General features: G+C 44.9%; 1 pseudogene; it reads right to left on the bottom strand.

The window, feature by feature from the left end:
* Positions 1 to 21,215, bottom strand: part of LOC144766077 (insulin receptor substrate 2-like) — a 121,799-nt pseudogene that overhangs the window by 14,896 nt on the left and 85,688 nt on the right.

The following is a 21,215-nucleotide window of genomic DNA, read 5'->3' as shown; positions in this document are numbered from 1 at the left end:
CATGTTGCTGTTCTGATACTGCATTCTGCCCTCTCATGTGCTGCCAGTGATGTACCTGCTCTGTTGGCCACAATGCCCTGTTGCTGTTCTGATACTGCATTCTGCCCTCTCATGTGCTGCCTCTGATGTACCTGCTCTGTTGGCCACAATGCCCTGTTGCTGTTCTGATACTGCATTCTGCCCTCTCATGTGCTGCCTCTGATGTACCTGTTCAGTGCAATGGACTGTTGATGCACTTAGACCCTCTCATGTGCTGCCAGTGATGTACCTGCTCTGTTGTACCCAGTGCCCATGCTCTTGAATACTCTGAGATTATACACCTATTATGTTAAATAAAGCTAGTAAATCATAATTTCTGATTTGTCGTTGTCATTCCTGGTTGTGTACTTGAATTGTGGATATATTTGTGCGATCGTCAATGTAGTTTCTCAGACATGTCACTCCCCCTTCCAACATCACAGCCATGGCAGTTACTCCCCTTCCGACTGCAATTGGTGGGTTGGCGTACCTGCGTTGTCGGCGATGATGGTCCATGACTTGCTGGTGGTGGAGCACGAAGAGTATCGGAAATGCGTGTAGCGCTGGGTCCATGACGGCGATCTGCTTGTGGTGTGTATCTCCGCTGTGGTGATTCTGCCGTGTTCAGGCAGGTTGTTTTTCCGCAGCGATTTTGTGTGTGTTTACCGCCATCGTGATTTGGAGGACGGTCGGAGACGTCATTCCGTACGGCGGTGTGTCTGGATTGGGTGTGTCCGCCGCGGGGTTGGGTGTACTTCCGCGGCGGTGCGTGCTCTTCCGCCGCGTACGGAAATTTGACAGTGTTTCCCATCCTAATATGGCAGACGGAGTGTCCGCGGCAGGCGGACAGAAAAAAGGCTTTTTCCGCCTCCTCCAGGACGGCGGTCGTCCTTCCGTCCGCCATCCTAATGAGCCCTTTAGTGTGCACAGTCCACTCCTCCTCCCTGAGCCACCAGCCCCGCTCCACCCTAACCCAGCCACACAGAAATGAAAAATAAAATGATAATAACATTGTAAATATCATTTTATTTTTCCACAGCTCTGAGAGCTGTGGGGCGACAAGGAGCTGCCCCTGTCACTAGTAACTTCCAAAAAGAGATAAAACGCATTATTTGATAGTTCACAGTTATTTACATTAGTTTTGCAAAGGGCAAAGGACAATCTATTTAGAAGCATATTAGAATTGTGTGCTTTGCTTTGAAGGAAAGAGTGCACTCCAGGTACCATTTACATGCTGACCCAGTATCTGTCAATGCGGTAAAACACAAGGATCGGACATCTCGAGACACTCCCAAAGTGGGCACGTCTTGTAGGGTCGAAATACAGTGATTCAAATATCATATTTGCTCCTTTTGAACGACAATCTGTGCTGGGGTTGTCAATCACTTGTATAGCAGGTATAAAAGGTTAATCACGTGCTTACCTGCTAGGCAATACAGGCCATAAAAATATAAATGTGCATGGTAATAGGCACATTGCCTGCAACCCCTGTCACCTGCCTAGCTGTCTAACACACAACAACGTTTGGTAGCATGTGAAACTGTAGACGTACATTTATAGATTGCCAAAATATAATCCATGTATATAAAGCTACCTACAAAAAGTTAATATACACCTAATGCTACTAACAAACACTTGCCCCTAGATCTGTTAGAACTGGAGTTAAAATGTGTATTAGTCGTGTGCTAAAGAGGTCGGAGGTGAGTGTCAATAGTATTAGAAAAAAAATGACTATCTATATTTTAGAGCATATATTTTTCAGTCTGTGCTTGGCAGTCAGTGTTTTGACAGCTTGTTTTTGTTTATGGCAAACAATATTTCTGATACACTGGGCACCTTGGACACGTCTTGGTGCCATGATCACCCGCATGATTTCTAAAGAAAAAAATAATTAGGCTGCTTGCCATCATAGCCTCACTGTTAAAAATGATTTTCAGCGCCGTGAATCCTCTTTTGGGGGAAAAATAGGCGCTGCTTGAATAATCAAGACAGTAACATAACTTTAAAAGGGTGAGTTGGGGGAATGTGATATAATGCATTAGCTTTTCATTGGGGCATTTCAGTTCCAGATACAGTGGTAGACAGTTCTTCATATTGTGTATTAATTTACCCTACTCTTCATTAGGCTGTTTGTGACCATAGATTACAACCTATCCTTAAACCACACCCAGCCGCACACCCATCTGTCTGCTTCGTCCTCCCATTAGCAAAAGGCCTCAGGCTCACAAATGAACCATCAAAGAAGGCATCAAAAGAAGACTGCGGCCACTGCAGCTCCCCACTCCTTAATTGAGTTAGTCTAGTTGCTAAAAGAGGATGCCGCTGATATACAGACAGAGCAACAAAAAAGAAAATGGAAAGGTCTTCAAAACGTGATTTCTTCCTAGAGATCATGTTTGATCTGGTGTGAGGCTTTGATCTAGCGTGAGACTTCTCTGACAGTAGAGCGTGTTTTCAAACTCTAGGGATAAAACTCTGCACCTGTTTTTATGACACCCTTCAGTATTGCAGCTTGAAGTGGAGTACTATTTATTAATTTAAAAATTCCACTCCTCAGTTTTTAGGTCGAGCCAGCCAGACATTGCAAGCTAGCTGGTTGCGAAAGGCCTATTGGGAACTTACTACAGTGAACTTCCAGACGAATACTGCTTACGGTTGGTTGGCTTTGTTGTCACTCATTTGTTTACTTCTTATTTTATGGCGTGCTTTCCTCTCCATGTGCTTGTGATGAACCTGGAATATAGCCTCTTTATGATCCTTTTGGTTGGCTAACGTGTGTCCATCCACTGCTCATATCTAGAGAACTTTTTTCTTTTTCATTCAACACTCCACGAGGCTGCATGTGTTTTACAGCTTTCTCCCTGGTGTGCTGCCCCCCCTTGCTGCATTGCTCCTCTACCCCTCCTAACTTGTCTGTGAAAACAAAGCAACAGGGACATTTTTGCTAGGGTACGATGAAAAGCAGACTTTAAGGGTTGATTTTGCTTTATCTCATAAATTTCACATATTGCATGAATGTACAACTTTTGGCACACAAAGGCTTTTATGGTGCTGGGGTAAGGCCAACTGATCCATTCACATAGCTTGCATCTGAGGCAGAAGGTGTACTTAGCTTGACACCTCTCATGAAGGCCCATACATGTCTTCCCTTGGGTACTGCAGAAAGATCAAATGGCTGAACCTTGTTTAAAGTTAGGTCTTGGAAAGCATTTCTCTTTATAGTTGGACGCTTTCCCTTTCCTTTGTAAATTCTGTTCAGTTTCCAAAGTGAAATGTATTTGAAAGATAAACCATGCCATTAATAAAGACTTAAAACATTGAATTCTATGTATAGTTTTGATATTCATCACATATATGTTATTTTCTTTCGATTCAATGTAGTTTTGATATACAATTAGATATGTGTTTTGCTTTGTTTTCCTTGCCCTATTTTAGATTTTTTGGTTTTACTTAAAAAAATTTTTTAAATAATTACAAGCACTGGCGAAGCCAACTACTTGGAAATCATATTATAAAGATGAGACCTCTTGGCTTTGCCAATGCTTGTTTGTGTTTTTCAGTGAGAGTTCTTTAGTGTTATGCAGATAATCACATGTGGGTCACTTGCTTGCGGTGCCAAAGAACTAAAGCTGCACCTCACTGAGGACGCCCAAAAACCATGTCCTATGTTGCTTTTGTTACATTTCAGAGGAGACGTCTCTTTGGAGGTGGGACTAAGACTGATTTCCATATGGTTGGTCCCTGGAGTATTGGCTCAGTGAGCAAAAAGCAATGGGTTATAAAAGCTTCTGCCTAATTACTACTGGATTAGATTAATTCAAGCATCCACCCATCACTTTTTTCTTCTTATACATGACTAGATTTGGATATTTTGGCATCACAGTTTCCGTACATGTTAGACAACTTTATGGATTTGTTATGTGGTGTGGGTTTTTCTACATGTGAGTGAGACACTACAGTGCATCCAGGGGTACCATAACATGTATTGTACACAGGAGAGACATTCATGTGCCTCAGGCAGCTAACTTCTGCGGTCCTGTGTAAAGGGATGCAAGTCTAATCCTACCTTCTCACTTGGAAAGATTTGGACTCTGATTCAGTAGCCCCACGTTGTTCTGGACATAAGTAAACTGATACAACACCAATTTAATTTCCGCTTGAGCCCTAATGGCTTTATTGCACGGATATGTAGTCGACCTGATCAATGTCAATGTCCAACATAAAGGGGCCATCCGGGAATTAACCGTTCTTCAGGTCTCTAGGAAAAACCTATGACATCCCAACAAGGATGCATATGGAGGGAAATCATTCATACATCTCATCTGATAAGAATGTTGGCAATAAATGGGCCTTTTAGGTTGTCCATCATCTAGTGCCTCTTAAAAAAAGAGAGAGGGACCCTTTGGAACCCAATGGACTAGGATACAAGCAATTACTAAAAAACAAATGTCCTTTAGGAGTAAGTATGATCTTACTTTACAGCATCCTACCAGTCATACATGCTACTTATGATTCAACAATCAAACACACCATTCAACCCGAGAGGTCACTGTTGAAGCTAACAAACCATACTTCAATGTGCAGTTTGTACCACAAATTGAGGTACTAGATTTTATACATTTGAAGCAGTAAATGTATTAAACATAAGGTGTAAAAATGTATACAGAATTTAAGAAAAATTCCTATTTCTCCTACCCACCATAAAAACAATATACTGATGCTCACAAAGACTACCAAGAAGCAATTAAAAACAATTTTAAAAACTCAATGCAAGAGTTAAAAAAAGAGACATATGCACTTTGTCATTACATGCCACGACTCATGACAGCAATCTTCCACAAAATCACCCTAATGTATCAAAATTCATAAACATTCAAGGAGGATGCAGAGTGATGAGTTAATGGCCTAAAGGCATCGATTGGTTTTAAAGGGAATATAGTTGAACCTTCTTTTTCAAGACTACAGTGATATCGTTCTCTCGCTGATTTATGATTATGTATATTGGTAATTCTCTAAATTCAGAGATTCCTTAGGCCACTATTATATAGGTCCAGTATTCAATTCTGAAGGAGCTAAGTGCTGGTTCACCCTGGTGTGCAACCCCTTTTTTGCCCCTTTTGCAGTATAAGAATAAATAATAAGTTGCAAGTTGCGCTCAAATGGTCGCTACATTGTGCCTACTTATTGAATTCACCACCTCACTGGTTTCCCTTCGGGCCCAAAGACTGACTGGTTATGGTGCAACTTCTTTTTAAAGCCCCTTATGATAAAGTGGGTCTTTCTTTGCTTCAAGCCCTTGTGTTTAATTCATGTAAGATCTTTCCGATTCTGTTTGGTGCAGTAAACCAGGTTCTAAAAGTTGGGTCTGTTAACCATTTTCAAGCTTTAATCCTATCTGTCAAATATGTCAACCCAGCTCTAGTCAACTGGGTCATGACTAAGGCTTCCTGTTTTCTGTTTTTACTGATTTTTACAGATAAATACAGACAGAAAACTATTTAGTTTCCTGTCTGTATTTATTTTTAAATGTGAATAAAAACGAAGATTGTTTTTTGTGTGATTCTAAATGCTGTCAATCATGACTGTGCAGTTTAACAGGTAAGGGATTTGAAAAGAATAAAGTACTTTTTGTAAAATGCCTTAAACAGCAGTAGATATGCACAACCTTGATACTAACATTTTTATATTTTCTTATAAGTGAATATTTTATCATTTGAGTGTTTCTATCACTGAAACCTGTCAGCTGTTCAAGCAGAAGTGCCATTTTTCCCGTTAAATAAATACTAAAATATACTTGTTCCAGCTTAATTTTTTCACAAAACCCAAAATAAATGTGCATAAATACAGATAAAATTAGCAAAAAATAAATATGGATAAATACAGCCAAAAAAGTTGATTTAGCCAAAATGAGGCCTCGCCTTACTACCCAAGTTCAGCTATGATGGTCTTTTATTTGCCTGCTGAAAGTTGTCAAGGGGAAGAAACACATACAAATTATACTTACAATGTAGTCATACTGTAAAGACCACAGACTCCGAATTCCAGTTATGGATTTTTATTATAAGGCCAAAAATAATTGGATATAGAAACACCGCAAAATCAGCGAATATAGGTACAGGAAAATCAATACAGAGCCAAATCTACGCATATAATTGATTCGGCAAAAGAGACACAAAACAATAAACTACAAGATTAGTACACAACCCAAGATTTATATATAAAATATTTAGCATTAGGAAAGAAAGCATGAAATATCTTTCCCCACGCTACTCTCATAAAAGGTGTCAGCACGTGTAGAGTTCCTTAGAAGTACTCACGTCAAATGGGTCAAAATAGCTTAAAGCAATGGAGCTCGCTCTTAAGATGCTCCTTCTTCTCCAAAAATCTAGAAGTCGGATTTTCCTGTCCCTGCGTACAATACAAAAAGGATAAATTCATCCCCCTCCTAAATGTATCACGTGACAAATCATTTCACTTTTCCAGCACACAGGTGAGTTTCCATTACTTCTTTAACTAAATCTTCTTCGGTTCTTTATGATCTTGGAGTGTAGATAGGCCAGGCACAGACGATATCCTCCCTTCTCGCTTCTCAGACTGTTCAAAGACATTCCAGTTATCTCCTTAAACTAAAAATAATGAAGATAAATTCCTTCTACCTACAATGGGTTGAGAGCATACGGTTCTAGCACAAACAAAGATACATTCAATTAATTCTTCACTAGCTGAGGAAGTGAAACCTTAAACAACCTGCAGCTTGGGGCCTAGACTGCAGGCAACTTTAACACACACAATTACATTAATAATGTCTTTCTGCATCTGTCTATACAAATTAATGGTATCTTCTAATATATTCAAGTTCTATGTAAAATATACATTATATTTCTTGTTAACGTGTAGAATAAATGCATTTAACAGACATAATATATAATGACACTAAAACACATGTGGGTGCGTTTAAACTAGGAGTATGATGCACCCCTACAATTAGGGTGCTGTATGCGCTCTATCAAAGTCAAAAAATTAATACCATAGAACTGGGAGGCCTAGTCATGACCTAATATTGTGACTATTATCCTATGATGCAATGCTTAGGATATGTAAGATTTCAACGTACGTGTCCTACTTAATCCTACTCAACCTTAATTGTCATTGACCCTGCCTTCCCACTTATAGCAGCAGCTAAATGTAATCACTAAACTGCTCTAACAAACCCAGAAACACCATAACTAATTAACAAGGTGTTCATCATTGAAGAATTTTTAAAAGTTAGTCTATAATTTCAATAGTCAATTGATGGCAAAGCTGGTTGTTGATATCTCTTACTGGGATGATCATAGATATTGCAGAAATGTAACAGTGCATGTATGACACACCATCACAAGGACAAGAAGGGGCACATTTTCTGTGTACACCAAGTTTTATGGGAAATTCAGTAGTCTTGCGACCAGACCAAATCTAAAGCAAACTAGTAATTTCCTGTTTGATAGACTTTGCTCCCTGCCATGCAATTTTGCAGATGTTTTACGAAGCAATTCAGTCTCCCAATTAAGGTTGGGACAGGAGAGAAAACCCAGCAATTTTCCTCCAATGACAGGTGAGTAAACTATTTAGACTACTGTCTACCTCTTCACATCCTAGTCGTCCCAATGTTTGTTTCCCATAAGACAACCATGGATTTGTTAACAGATTTTCTACCCAAGAGTGTCTTCTAGGATGAATGTACTAAGTTTTGCATGCACTTTATACTATACAGACATCCAGAAAATTAAAGAGGCACAGATAATGTTGTCTTCTAAAAGAAGCAGACAAGTCTGCTGATGAACAGCGAAGTCTGTGCTAGACTGTGGTATATTCTAAACAATATATTCGCCTCCACTTGCAGTGGATGCGTGTTGTAGTCCTATACTCCCATCCATAAGGTACCATAGCAATATGCTTTGCGGCACACAGACAAAGCATCGAGGGGATATGGCTACCACCACCTTATTTCTGATTAATCTAAGGATGCCACCATAAATTTTCACCAGATCTGTGGACTAGATAACAAAAGGAGCCAAGTCTCTCCAGTGCCAGATAACTGATCTTAAGTACCTTAAAGCATGAATTATTTGGGCCAATAGTCAGGATCTTAGGCTTAGCTATATTGGTTTTTAGAGTAAGCTGGTTCATGAAATCAACAAACTTTGCGATCAAGAGTTAAAGCCGAATTTTTGTCGTTGAAATCAGGATGGCATCATCAGCACATAAAAGGACTGGGATGCTTACTTTGTTAATTCTGAGCGCAACTGCTGCAAAAGCACATAATCAAGTTCTAAATTATGTACACACAGAGAGAAGAGAAGGAAGCAAGCACACATCCCTGCCAACCCCCTGTAATGATTATTTTATTTTACTTAATTTTTTGTGCAGAGTTTTTGGGTACATAAATATTTTCTTGACTTTTTCAGAACCGTAATGTGAATAAATGGGATGTAGTATATGGTATAGTTGTGCGACCTCACCATGTAATACACTCGCAAACCCGTTTAGGACCAAGAGGTTTTTTTTCCATTCCTTTCACTAAACCCTGGCTACCAGTGGCTCTGGGGATTCAGGCTTACACAAAGGGATAGGTGTAAAGCATTTAAACAGAACCAAAACAATTGAAGAAGAAATACACAAACCACTCAAGATATGCAACACCAATTTATAAAAATAGAGCGTATTTTTATGTATTTTTAGACACCACAATGAAAAGGATCCATCAGAGGGTTCCAAAGGTACAGCATTTACATGGTATAGTAAAGATGCACTTTTCACTTAACCGCGAACAAGCATTGGCAAATTCAACAAATTTGACTCTTAGAAAATGTAGATAAGTATCAATACAGTTACTTTGAGTCACTTTAGGCGACCACCTCTGGCAGACAGCCAGTCAGTGGGATCAGCAAGGGCCTCGGAAACAGTTACCTCGAAGGAAGAAGCAATCTTCAGTTATGGGGGTCTCTCTGCGGCTACTCCTCGGTCCAGAACTCGGTGATGCAGTCCTGGGCCCAGAGTGAGACGTCCCTCGAAGTCCTCTCGAGTCAGGCAGAAATCCAGTTGCCACTGGGCTACCAGTCACCCAGTATCATAGTCATGAGCAAATCCTTCCTTGGGTGGTAACTTGCCTTCTGGGCTACCAAGCTGCACTTTGACGACTCTCCCAGGCCCAGCAGACTTGGGGACAACTTTGAGTGTTGGTTCATTGTCCTTGGTGCTGCATGGTACGAGGAGTGGCGATACAAATATCTGGGAAACCAACTCGTTCCAGTAGGCTTCTTCAGCTGGCCCTGTACTGTGAACAGGAGGTCAGCCAACTGACCCTTGGAGTCTCTTGCCTTGGCTGGGCTCGGGGATATCGTCTCCACAAACAGGACTCAGCAGACACAGGGGCATATTACCAACAAGTAGCGATATTTATCGCTAAATAGGCTTAACGACGATTTTTTTATCGCTGAGCATCGCTGGAATTTATCGTTGAGATAACGTGCTTTTAGCAATATTTATCTCCAAAGCGATACATTTTCCGGCGATAGCGGCGAAATGCGTGAATATCGCTGAGAATACAGCGATATTCACGCATTAGCAACAAAATGCTCTTAGCCATGTTATCCACCTCCCATTGGATAACATGGCTAAGAACTGGTCTGGGCAGGTGTTAGTATTAGGAGATATTCGCGCTTCGCGCAAATATTTTCATCGCTACGCCTGCCTTGCTAATAGGCGATAGCGATGTTAGCGACTGTTTTCAATCGCTAACAGTTTGGGGACGCCCACTTTGCATGTCATTAGCGATAAATATCGCTAACATGCAAAGCGGGCCCCAAACCGCTCGCGATCACCTAAAAGCTGTCGCTAACTGCTGTTAGCAACAGCTTGCTAATAGGGCGATAGAATTATCGTGGCTTAGAGGCTGAAAACGGCCGCTAAAACGGCGAGAATTCCCTATCGCCACCCTTGATAATATGCCCCACAGTCCCTTCTCCTTTGCTACCCACCAGGTTCATGCAGGAGCAGCCTCTCTTTTCTGGGTCCTTGGTGCAGCAGGACAGTCCTTCTTCAGTCTTCTTCTCCAGTCCATCGAGATCTGAGTTCTGTGTGCCAATGGTGCCCTTTAAATGCCCAGAAAATGCCCTCGAGGTAGGTCATGTCAGTAGCCAATGACCTACTTGGTCCCCTCCCTTCTAAAGTGTGGTATTTGGCTAACTCAGAATTTTCCATTCTGCCCACTTTCAATATGATAGAACCCTTCTCTTGGTGTGGAGTCCCTAACCCAACCAAGAGGTGTGGCAACCAAGGGGGCTACATGCCCCTGAAAAAACGGTTTGGCAACTGGTTTCCTGCCTTCTTCCCAAGTATCAGCCTGTCTACCTAAATAAAAGAGCAGCTCCTCTCCCAATTGTTCACTATTTGCCCTTCAAAGGTGGCTTTGCCATAGAAGTTCGCCTTTTGGGCTAACACCCATGTGTCTTCCTCCCAGGGAGAGGTAACACCTTTATCCCATGTGGGCTTCTGTTGTCTGCTTTCCTGTGAGTCATTTGCACGTCTCCCCAGGAGTGCAGAAAGCTATCTCAGGGACACTCCCTGTGTGCAACCAAGGATAGGCCCGGAGGATTTAGGGCAACAAAGTGGCAACTATGTAAAAGTTTCACATTGCAAAATGATACATTAATTGCGAAATGTTACATTAAATGCGACTTGGGCGTCAAGTCACACTTAAGGTTACGAGTTGTTTGATGCCTTACATTATAAATTTCAGTAGCCCCAGTCAGAAGTTAGCAGGGCTGCTGTGGCACTTGCAACTCTGCACTCGCCAATAGGGCTGCAACAATTTTCCACAGTAAAAACAATAATTGTTGCTTTTTACTGTTGGAACATGTAAAAATAAATGTTCCACTTCTAAATACAGAGCACCCTGTCATAGGGCTTGATAGGTCTTCTTTAAGGGTAACTTCCGTATATTAAAACGAGAGAACTTGGCTTTGCTATTTCTTTAAATGGCAAAGTCGAGAAAGCAGCTTGCATTGGCAAACTTGGAGCTGCATTTCACCTTTGTCACCCCCAAGGTGACACAATCAGTGCCGCAGTCCCTGGGGTGACAGTCTAATTTACAGGCCCTGGGTACCGTATACTATGGCCTTACAACTAAGCTAAGTTATGCCAATATGGTATAAGTCAATTCAACATTCAGAATTTCAGGGCACAGAGGTCTGGTTAGCGGGCCCCCTGTGCAATCTCAGATCCAAAAAAACAGCAGCAGCAGTACAAAACTTTGGAGGTGAGTGTAAAAAAAGAAGCATTTCCTTGTACTTAATATAAGGAACTAACTGAAAACAGCCATTAGGGACGTAGTCTGTGCATTGTGATAGGTTTATTAGAGACTCATCGGATTAAAAAGGATTTCAGACTTATGCGTAAAGCCATGCACCACAATACCCCATACTACCTTGCAAATAAGCTTGAACTATCGGGCTCCAGCCGGAACCTCAGAAGTACATCCATCCTTCTCTTGAAACCTCCAAGATTCAAAAAGAAAAGATCGTACAACCGTGTGTTCACCGGTCTAGCTCCGAGAATCTGGAACTCCTTGCCATCCGAGATCAGATCTAATCCTTCCACTACTTCCTTTACAAAACTGGTCAAAAGGCTAATAATGAGCGAACGTTAACACATGGATCATGCTCGCATGTTTTGTTAATAACCAAAATCTTGAAGTATTTTCACTGATGTTTCCATTATATATTTTGACCTTCTTTTGTTCTAGACCTCAATGAATTTGAATTTAAAATACTTGTAAAGCGCAGCATTCACCTGGGCGGTTTCTTGGCGCTGTGGAAACAAAATTAACAGGAGAGGGACAGATAATCTATTACTGTGGGAACGCCTGGTTGAACAAGAAGGTTTTTAGCCCTTTGCGGAACGACTGATAGTGCTTGGCCGACCGCAGATGGTCGGGAAGGGAGTTCCAAAAGGCAGGTGCCAAACATGAGAAGTTGGTCCCACCCCATTTTTTCCGCTTATAGCGGGGGACCCGCAGCAGGGATTGAGAGGAAGACCGCAGCTCTCTGGTAGGGACATACTCTTTTATCAGGGAGGCAATAAAAGCAGGAGCTAAGCCCTGACGGGCCTGGAAAACCATACAGCCAGTTTTAAAAAGGGAACGCTCTCTGACCGGCAGCCAGTGGAGTGCCTTCAGTAACGGGGTGGAGTGGTGAGATCGGGAGAGGCCGAATACAAGCCGGGCTGCCTGATTTTGTGCTAATTGAAGCTTTCTTAAACTGTAGGCCGGAATGCCATTGTACAGGGCATTGGCATAGTCCAGCCGGGAGATCACTAGGGCAGACATGATCAGTTTAAGTGCAAGAGGAGAAAAAAAATGGGAGACAGTGCGGATAGTGCGGAGGGTAAGAAAACAGGAAGAAACAACAGAACTAATTTGTGAATGAAGGGTAAGATGGTTGTTCATTTTAATTCCTAAGGTTTTAACTGTGAGAGAGGGGGTGGGGGAGAGACCCAGGGAAGGGGGCCAAAAAAGAGAATTCCAGGGGCTGGAAGAGCCACCAGTGAGAACCAACTCGGTTTTATCGGGGTTCAGCTTCAAATGGTTGTGGCTCATCCAGTCCCTGATAAAAATCATAATAGACTGGAAGTTAGAGAGGGAATGAAGCGAAGAGGAAAGATTAAAGATAAGCTGGAGGTCATCCGCATAGTTATATACGGTGACCTCCATCTGTTGAAGAGCGAAAATTAAAGGATAGATGTAGAGGTTAAACAGAAGAGGGGAAAGGGAAGAGCCTTGAGGAACACCACAAGTGATGTTGAGTGGGCTTGCCGTGAAATCCCCCAACCGGACAGCCTGGGTGCGCTCCCTAAGGAAGGACGACAGCCAGACCAAGGCTGAGCCCCCGATTCCCGCCGCTCTGATACGTGAGAGCAAGATGGAATGGTCCACCGTATCAAAAGCGGCCGAGAGATCGAGGAGCACCAAGGCCTGGTGTTTGTTTTGGTCCATGCCCTCCCTAAGGTTGTCCAGAACCAACACCACGACAGACTCAGTAGAGTGCCTGGGTCGAAAGCCCGCCTGACAAGAAGCCAGGCCCCCAGAGGTTTCGACGTGGGTACTGAGTGCCGATGTAACATGGCGCTCCAGCACCTTGGCCAAGAAGGGCAGCAGGGAGATAGGACGGTAATTAACTGGAGCAGACGAATCTGCCCCAGGTTTCTTTAAAATGGGCACTATTGTTGCGGTTTTAAAGGCAGGAATCACGACCCCCTGCGCAAGAGAACTATTGAGAAGGGTAATCGGGGGTTGAGTACAGACTGAGTAGATCTGCTGAAGAATACGGGCCGGACAAATGTCAGCCGGGGAGCCTGACTTAACCTTCGGAAGTGTTTCCAAAAATACTTCTTTGGTGATGGGGGGAATTGATAAAAGGCAGCCGTGAACAGTAGGAGGGAGGGGGGCATCATAAGTAGGGGAAGGAGGTAAGATGTTGGTCTTGATTTTAATAATTTTATCTAAAAAATATTGATTCAGTGAGTCACATAGGGACTGAGTAGGGAGGGGTTTAGATGTAGCCCTCTCAGAAAAAGCTAAATCGTGGACGACTGTAAAAATCTCTCTAGCTTTATTCTCTGCCACTATGATTTTGGCAGAAAAATAGGCGGTTTTAGCTTCGACAATAGTTTTTTTATAGTCGCTCAATAGAGTGAGGTAATGGGTTTTCAATAAGGGGCAATAGTCCCTTCTCCATTGCCTCTCAGCACGCCGAAGGGTCCGTTTTTTTTCCTTCAGGTCAATATTGAACCAACGGTTTGACTCCTTCGGTCTTCTGATAGAAATCCTTCGTAGGGGTGCTACATGATCGCACCCTCCAGCGAGCCAGGTGTCGATGGCGGTCGCTTGCAGGGAAGAGGAAAGACCCGCCAAGTTAGGAGAAGAGTCAAGGAGGGAAGAAGATAACAGGGGGATATCGACGCGGTTCCAATTCCGCGCCCAGGTGTTTTTTACGAGCGGGGCCTTGATTACCGGGTCAAGGAAGAGGGAGAAAGAAATGAGGGCATGGTCAGACCATGGGCAAGGGGACACAGACATGGACGAAACAGCGCTGTTGAGAGACCAAACTTGGTCTAGCATGTGGCCATGTGAATGCGTTGGAACTTGAATGTGAGGGACAAAATTTAAGGATTGGAGTGACTCAGTAAATTGTTTGGAAGAAGTGCATTCAGAAGGGTCCATGGGCCAATAATTAAAATCACCGAGCACTAATACTGAGGCAAAGTTAACCGCCAATGTAGCCAAAAGATCCTGAAAGGCTTGTATAAACAGGGGGGATGACTGCGGGGGGCGGTACATTAGCATGCAGGTGAGCGGAGGTGAGAAAATGGATGAGCGTACCACAAGATGCTCAGTAAGGGCAATGGGGGGAGACGGGAGAAGTTGAAAGTTGAGGTCAGCGCGGGCAATAAGCGCCACGCCACCCCCTATCTTGCTCGTCGGGCGGTCAGCCCGGAAGGCAATATACGAGGGGGGGAGGGCAGCCAGGAGGGAAGGCAGGGAGGACTCACAGAACCAGGTTTCGGTTAAGCACAGTATGTCCGGCCTGTGGGTATCAAGTAGGACAAACAGTTCCTGGTGGTGTTTAACCGCTGACCTAGTATTAAGCAAAATAATGGATAATAGAGGATGGGGAGAAGAGGGACCAGCGCACAATAAAGACTGCCTCGAGGGTGACAACAAGGAGGGAAGGGGCTGGTGACCAGGGGGGGCAAGACCAAGCAAGGCAATACGGGCGATAGCGGGGGCTGGCAAAGGCCAATTACCCTGCATGGTTTTTTGGGCCTCCGAGGAATAAAAAATGGAAAGAGCATGGGGCCGTGCCCGTAGCCCCGTCCGGCCGCGGACGGGCGCAGACGGGCTAGACTTAGCCGCGACTTTGGCGCGCATTTGGCGCGCCCGCTGCGCTCGTCCGCTGCGCGCACGAGGACACATCGCGTTATATAGCGTGCGCCCCCGAGCAGCTGGACCGCTAACTGCGGTCTAGGGCAGTCTTCAGAGCACACTCAAGATGGCGCCCGCCCTCCACACAATCGGCACGAGCAGCCGTGATGGACCGGGGCTGGGGAGGCCACCCGAGCGGTGAGAATTACACAATAGGTGTTTATTGAAAAAACAGTTTTACATGAGCCCAAATAAAGAAATTAAAAAGAAACTCGGCGCCTGCATCTAAATCATGCAGAGACACCGTTGTCAGCCAGTAAAAACGAACAGTAATAATCACTGCAGCCTCTCGCTGTTCCGATGCCCCCAGTGAGGAACAGGCGCTGCCACCACCTGCTTGACCCACAGCGAGCCCTGGGAGTCCTGCCGCTATATAGCGTGCGCCCCCGAGCAGCTGGACCGCTAACTGCGGTCTAGGCAGTCTTCAGAGCACACTCAAGATGGCGCCCGCCTTCCACACAATCGGCACGAGCAGCCATGATGGACCGGGGCTGGGGAGGCCACCCGAGCGGTGAGAATTACACAATAGGTGTTTATTTAAAAAACAGTTTTACATGAGCCCAAATAAAGAAATTAAAAAGAAACTCGGCGCCTGCATCTAAATCATGCAGAGACACCGTTGTCAGCCAGTAAAAACGAACAGTAATAATCACTGCAGCCTCTCGCTGTTCCGATGCCCCCAGTGAGGAACAGGCGCTGCCACCACCTGCTTGACCCACTCAATAGTGCCTTTAACTGCATTAACTGTTGATTTTGCTTGTTTCCTTCTTTTTGTCAAAATTAATTGATGCACCTCGCACATCTTGGTTCATTCTATTGCGTGATGTTTTTCTCGGAGTGCTCTATGGCACCTCTGTTACACACTACTCTTTATTTTGGAATGTTTTTCCCACAGGTTGTAACTTTCCTTACCTTCTTTATGTTTTGTATACTTGCTGGTGCCAACTCTGTACAGCGCTCTGATACCCCTTTGGGTCTTGTTCACGCTCTCTAAAACTATTCAAATAAATAAATGCAAAATAAGTTTTAGCCTACTTAAATTTTATCTGATGCACACGCTATAAAATGTGGGTCATTGTGGCAATCGACAGAGATGTTCCACTTCAGGTCACCTCGATGCACGAAGATAATGAGGAGGAATGGTATACATTTTGGTAAGGGAAGCTATTAGCCAGTGAACTGGTGATTCTCTGTGTTTACACTGTTTGTATTAATCGAGAATCTTTCCTGCTCGCATTACTTGATACAGTTAGGGACTGGTCCAGAAGGAACTGATTATTCTGGATGATGTCTGTGTAGTTCCTAATTGGGACGTAGGCAGACACCATCAGGATCAATATAATCAGAGTTCTATGTCTAAGAAATTACAACATTATCTCCAGGAGATGTGCTTGTCGGATAATTGGAGAGAAACACACTCTGGGGTTCGATCGTTCACCTTTTTCTTCCATGGTCATAGGTCCTACTCTAGGATCGATTTGATTCTTGGAACCCGTGCCTTTTGAAATGATACCAAACCGATAGCTATAGTGCAGATTGTCCTTTTGAATCATGCAATGCTCAAATGGAATGTGGGTTGGGACTCCAGCCTAACTTAAAGAAGTATTGGAGGTTGGATGGACCTGTCCTAAGAGACAGGCTATGAGCCCAGAATCTTGGAGAAGTCATAATGTTATGTAAATGACATGGGGCTAGAATAGAACAGAGAAGGCTTGGGGACGCAGGGGCGGCTCTAGGCTCATGGTGGCCCTGTGCAGGGAGCGTAGGTAGGGGGCCCTGGAAGAGGGGGTCCGGGCGGGGCGGAGCGCGGAGGCCAGTGAAGAGGGGGGGGTCAGGGTGTTTGAAAGTGGAACAGAGCCGGAGCCCGTCAAATCCCTGCCAGGGGCCGCCATGCAAATATGTATTATATTAAGGATATATATTGGCATTGTTGCCCCTGGGGTTTGGTGGCCCTGTGCAGGTGCACAGCTTGCACATGCCTAAGGCCGCCCCTGCCACCCCACTCAATCCAACCCACTCTACCCCAATCCAATCCCCCTCAATCCACTCCAACCCACTCCACCCTATTCCATCACACTCCACTCCACTCCACTCTATGCCACTTCACTCTTAGACACTGCACTGTATGACAGACTCTGCCTATGAACCACTGAACTCCACTTCTGCTACTCCACTCTACGACAACAAACCTAGTCAACGACATTCTACTCCCACCACTCCATCTAGGACTCTCCACACCACTAACTTTTAGCCATGCTGAACAGCAGCCACAGTGGTGTACAACATGGCTAAAACACAGTGGCAAACCCAATAGCTCTAGTATAGGAGAGACCTGTTGCCTTTGACAGTGCTTGTCTCATGTTGCAGCACGCCTGCCCTTAATTCCGCCATTAGGTACGGTGCCTTCATATTGTTACATTTAGAAGCCATGAGCATTCATGACAAGGAGAAGGGAGCCTAGCGAGGAGTGCCTGGGGCACGCTTTATTTGTGGCTCCGGTGGGGTGACAGTGTCGGAAGAGCGCAATGCCCCGCTTGTGGGGAAAGGGAAAAGTTTGGTGATGGTGGGGGGCTTTAAACTGACCCTGTGTGTACACTTTTCTACAACGTTCTTGTGACCTAAATAGCCACACTGTGGAAAGGATTCTGGAGAATTATTACTGGGCTGAGAAATGTTTTACTTGGAAATGGTGTTTCAGAAGTAAATACCTCCGGTTAATGAGAAACAACTTTAACATTAACTCTTAAGGAGATCCAGGCATTTGGCTCCTTATCGCATGTGCACCACGAGTGCACTACTTACAGTGCGTGCTCTCACCACTCCACTTGGGGGCGTGGTGCGTGCGTGTCAATTCTTGGTGCACGAGTGTGGCTGGAGTTTTGCTTTTCATATGGCGGGCCCCGTGGCTAGCAGATTAATCAGTGCACGACTGTCTCTGTGCACAATTACCACTTTGTGCCATTTAGAACTGCCTGCAGTCCGACTGTGGAGGGAGACGGTGTGGGCAGCCGGTGACACTATTGCCTGGGGTCGGAGTGGTGGAACAGAGCATTTCCTCTGAGCATGAGCATCCATTGGAAATGAAAATAAAAACCCTTGTGCTAACTCGGGCAGCATGTAGTTCATAGCTGCCAAGGTTTCAGATTGCTACGTGTGACATTTTCTTAAATTCATTGTAATTATGAGTGACATTTCAACAAATATGAGTGACACTTTCTCACGAGAAAAATCTAGCAATGAAAACAAGAAAAATATATACATTACAGAAATTACACCCATTTGAGCAACAAGGACCTCTAAGACAAGTCAGATCATAATCCATGAGCTGTATTACTGAGCAGTGTGCCCTGGTCCTGCATGCCGCCCACTACCTGGTGGCACCATCACCCCACTCGCAGTTTGTCACACAGAGCTACACTACAAGCTCTGCTGACTCAGTGATGCTTGGCGCACTGAGAAGGTACGTTGGCAAGCACCACAGTGGCTCTCACAATCACCTGACCCAGGTGCCAGCCACTACTAACACAGCTTACAGTCAGTGAGAAGACAGACTGCTATGTGATGTACAGTCAGTTCTCAGCTCTAACAGGGCAGACAGGTGGCAACTTAGAAGAAAACCAGGGCTGTGGCACAAGAAAAAAAAATTAACTATCAAGGGTATTACCAAGCAGGCCTGCGCACATGAACAAAAACAAGAAAAATAAAGATGCAGTTAAATTCGGCCCAAAGATGAAACATGCACTCCATGAAAACTCAGAAAACGAGCTGCTCAATACCTTCTCTGCTGCTGTCTGACCTCAGTAACCCCTGCTCAATGCAGACTGCTGCATTCTGGAGGCAGAGGGCGAACGGTCCCTCTTACGGTGCCGCCCCTACTCGGCAATTCATCATGTTTAAACCGGCCTAGTTGTTCCTAGACCTGCTCTATTGGTGCCTGTAGTTATTATCCAAGCTCAATCATATTAGCACAAGCAGCACCGTGGCGCGTCATTAATAAAGCAGTTTGCAGCATAGAGATGCATCTCGAGGCACTTCTTACAAACTTTGCTGACACGATTCTTCATACGGCACGGGCCGCACCTTGCCTAATGACTCCCGCAGCAGCAAACCCCGGCCTGGGCATGATGGGTGGCTCAGCAACTCCAGTGGCTGCCCCGGTCTGTGCAGGGGTCTTAGCTGAGTTGCTGGTCGAGCAGCGCTGCCACGAGTTTCATAGAATTGTAGCCACCCCGCACTTCTTAGATTGCACAGGCGTCGATCACAAAAACACATATTGTAGGTAACATCAGATGCGGCTTAAACTAAATTTTAAAAAACAGCTGTAGGTAACACAGTATTTATCCGACTTACTTCAGATTCCGAGTCCTGCCTGCTTCCTCAGACTCCAGTCCTGGCCTGCACAGTAACTCCCTCTCACTTCACGGGGGTGGCGGAGTGGAGGGAACGGTCATGATCAGGATTAGGATCTTTAATTCACTGGAGCCAGGCAGTGGTATGAGCAGCACTGCCATGATTTTCCACAACCAGGAGGGAACTCCAGCTCCAGCAGCACTACCAGAATGTGACGTCGCTGCGGGCTCGCCTCGGCATGATTCAAACATAGCTAAGCAGCAAAGCTGGACAACAGACTGCTCAAGACTTCCTGTCAGTTCCTGGCGGCCGGACGTGACGCGGGAGTACCCATACTCCGATACATTGTAGCGCCGGCTCTGAGAGAGCTGCGCACTGCTGTTAACTGTTTGCTGGGACACAGGCGGCCGGCGGGGGTGAAGGGAGGACTGGCGGGGGTGAAGGGAGGACTGGAGGGGGTGAAGGGGGGTCAGGGTGTTTGCAAGTTAGTGGAAGCCGGAGGCCGCCAAATCCTTGCCAGGGGCCGCCACGCCCACGAATATGTATTGTATCCGATTCCTCGTGGCGGCCCTGTGCAGGTGCACAGTTTGCACATGCCTAAGGCCGGCCCTGGCGGGGGTGAAGGGAGGACTGGAGGGTGTGAAGGGGGGTCAGGGTGTTTGCAAGTTAGTGGAAGCCGGAGGCCGCCAAATCCCTGCCAGGGGCCGCCACGCCCACGAATATGTATTGTATCCGATTCCTCGTGGCGGCCCCTGGGGTTTGGCGGCCCTGTGCAGGTGCACAGTTTGCACATGCCTAGGGCCGGCCCTGTGGGGAGGGATCACTAAGGAGAAACTTGAGGCATATCTAGTGAAGGCAGAAAAGAAACATAAAGAATCAGCATATTTGACATTTCTTAGGGAAATAATATTCCTTAGAGGGAAGTTACACTTTTTTCTGTTTTCTGTGGCCAATAGGTTCTGCCTCAAACAAACATGCTGTGAAAAAGCCAGAAAAGCAGATTCAATATTAGCTAGGAGACACCAGGCTCAGCTGAATTAACTAATTGTTTTTCTAAATGTTTGCAAATCAGACCTATGCCCAGTCTGAAGTCGCTATTCAATAAACTTGTTTGACTAAAATAGATTCCTTCAATGGCAGAAGCAAACATTACACTGATTCATAAGGCAGGGAGACCAATGGACTCATGCGCAGCATAGTGATCTACTGCCCTCTCGAACATAGACGTAAAATCGTTCACCAAGATACTAGCAAATAGATTGGTCCACTGAACACCGTTCCCTAATCGACCCTGACAAATCAGGGTTTATACCCAACATACAGACCTCGGACAACATAAGAATAATTCTGCACCCGACAGAGAAATTAAATAAACTAACATGGGCATTCTATCCCTCAGTGCTGAAAAATCATCCAACAGAGTTAACTGATCATTTATGAGTCAAATGCTGAAAACTATTGTCTTGCTTCAAATATGCGATCCTTCATCTTGGCAAACTACCAAACACCTGTAGCCAGCTTTTTAGGTCTCAGCCTGCAAAAGACTGTGCACATGCGGATTTTCACTAGCAAGGTTAAGCCCCGCCCCTCTTTTCCATTGCCTGGCGTCACCATACATGCAAAATGGTGGCCAGCCATTGGAGAAGAGGTCCTAGTGACGTTCTTCTTTCTCTGTAAGCCCCGTCCTTTTCAGACTGGCTTACTTGACTTACTGCTGGCATAAAAGCTTTCTTATCTTCTTTATGGGGCCAGATGGCCCCATAAAGAAGATAAGGAACCTTTTATGCCAGCAGGAAGTCACCAGGACCCCCACCACCAAGTCATC

The sequence above is a fragment of the Lissotriton helveticus genome, chromosome 1_1 (assembly GCF_964261635.1).
Source record: "Lissotriton helveticus chromosome 1_1, aLisHel1.1, whole genome shotgun sequence".
NCBI classification, from domain to species: Eukaryota; Metazoa; Chordata; class Amphibia; order Caudata; family Salamandridae; genus Lissotriton; species Lissotriton helveticus.
Note: the sequence above shows the minus strand (reverse complement) of the source record. Positions and strands in the feature narration are given on the sequence as shown.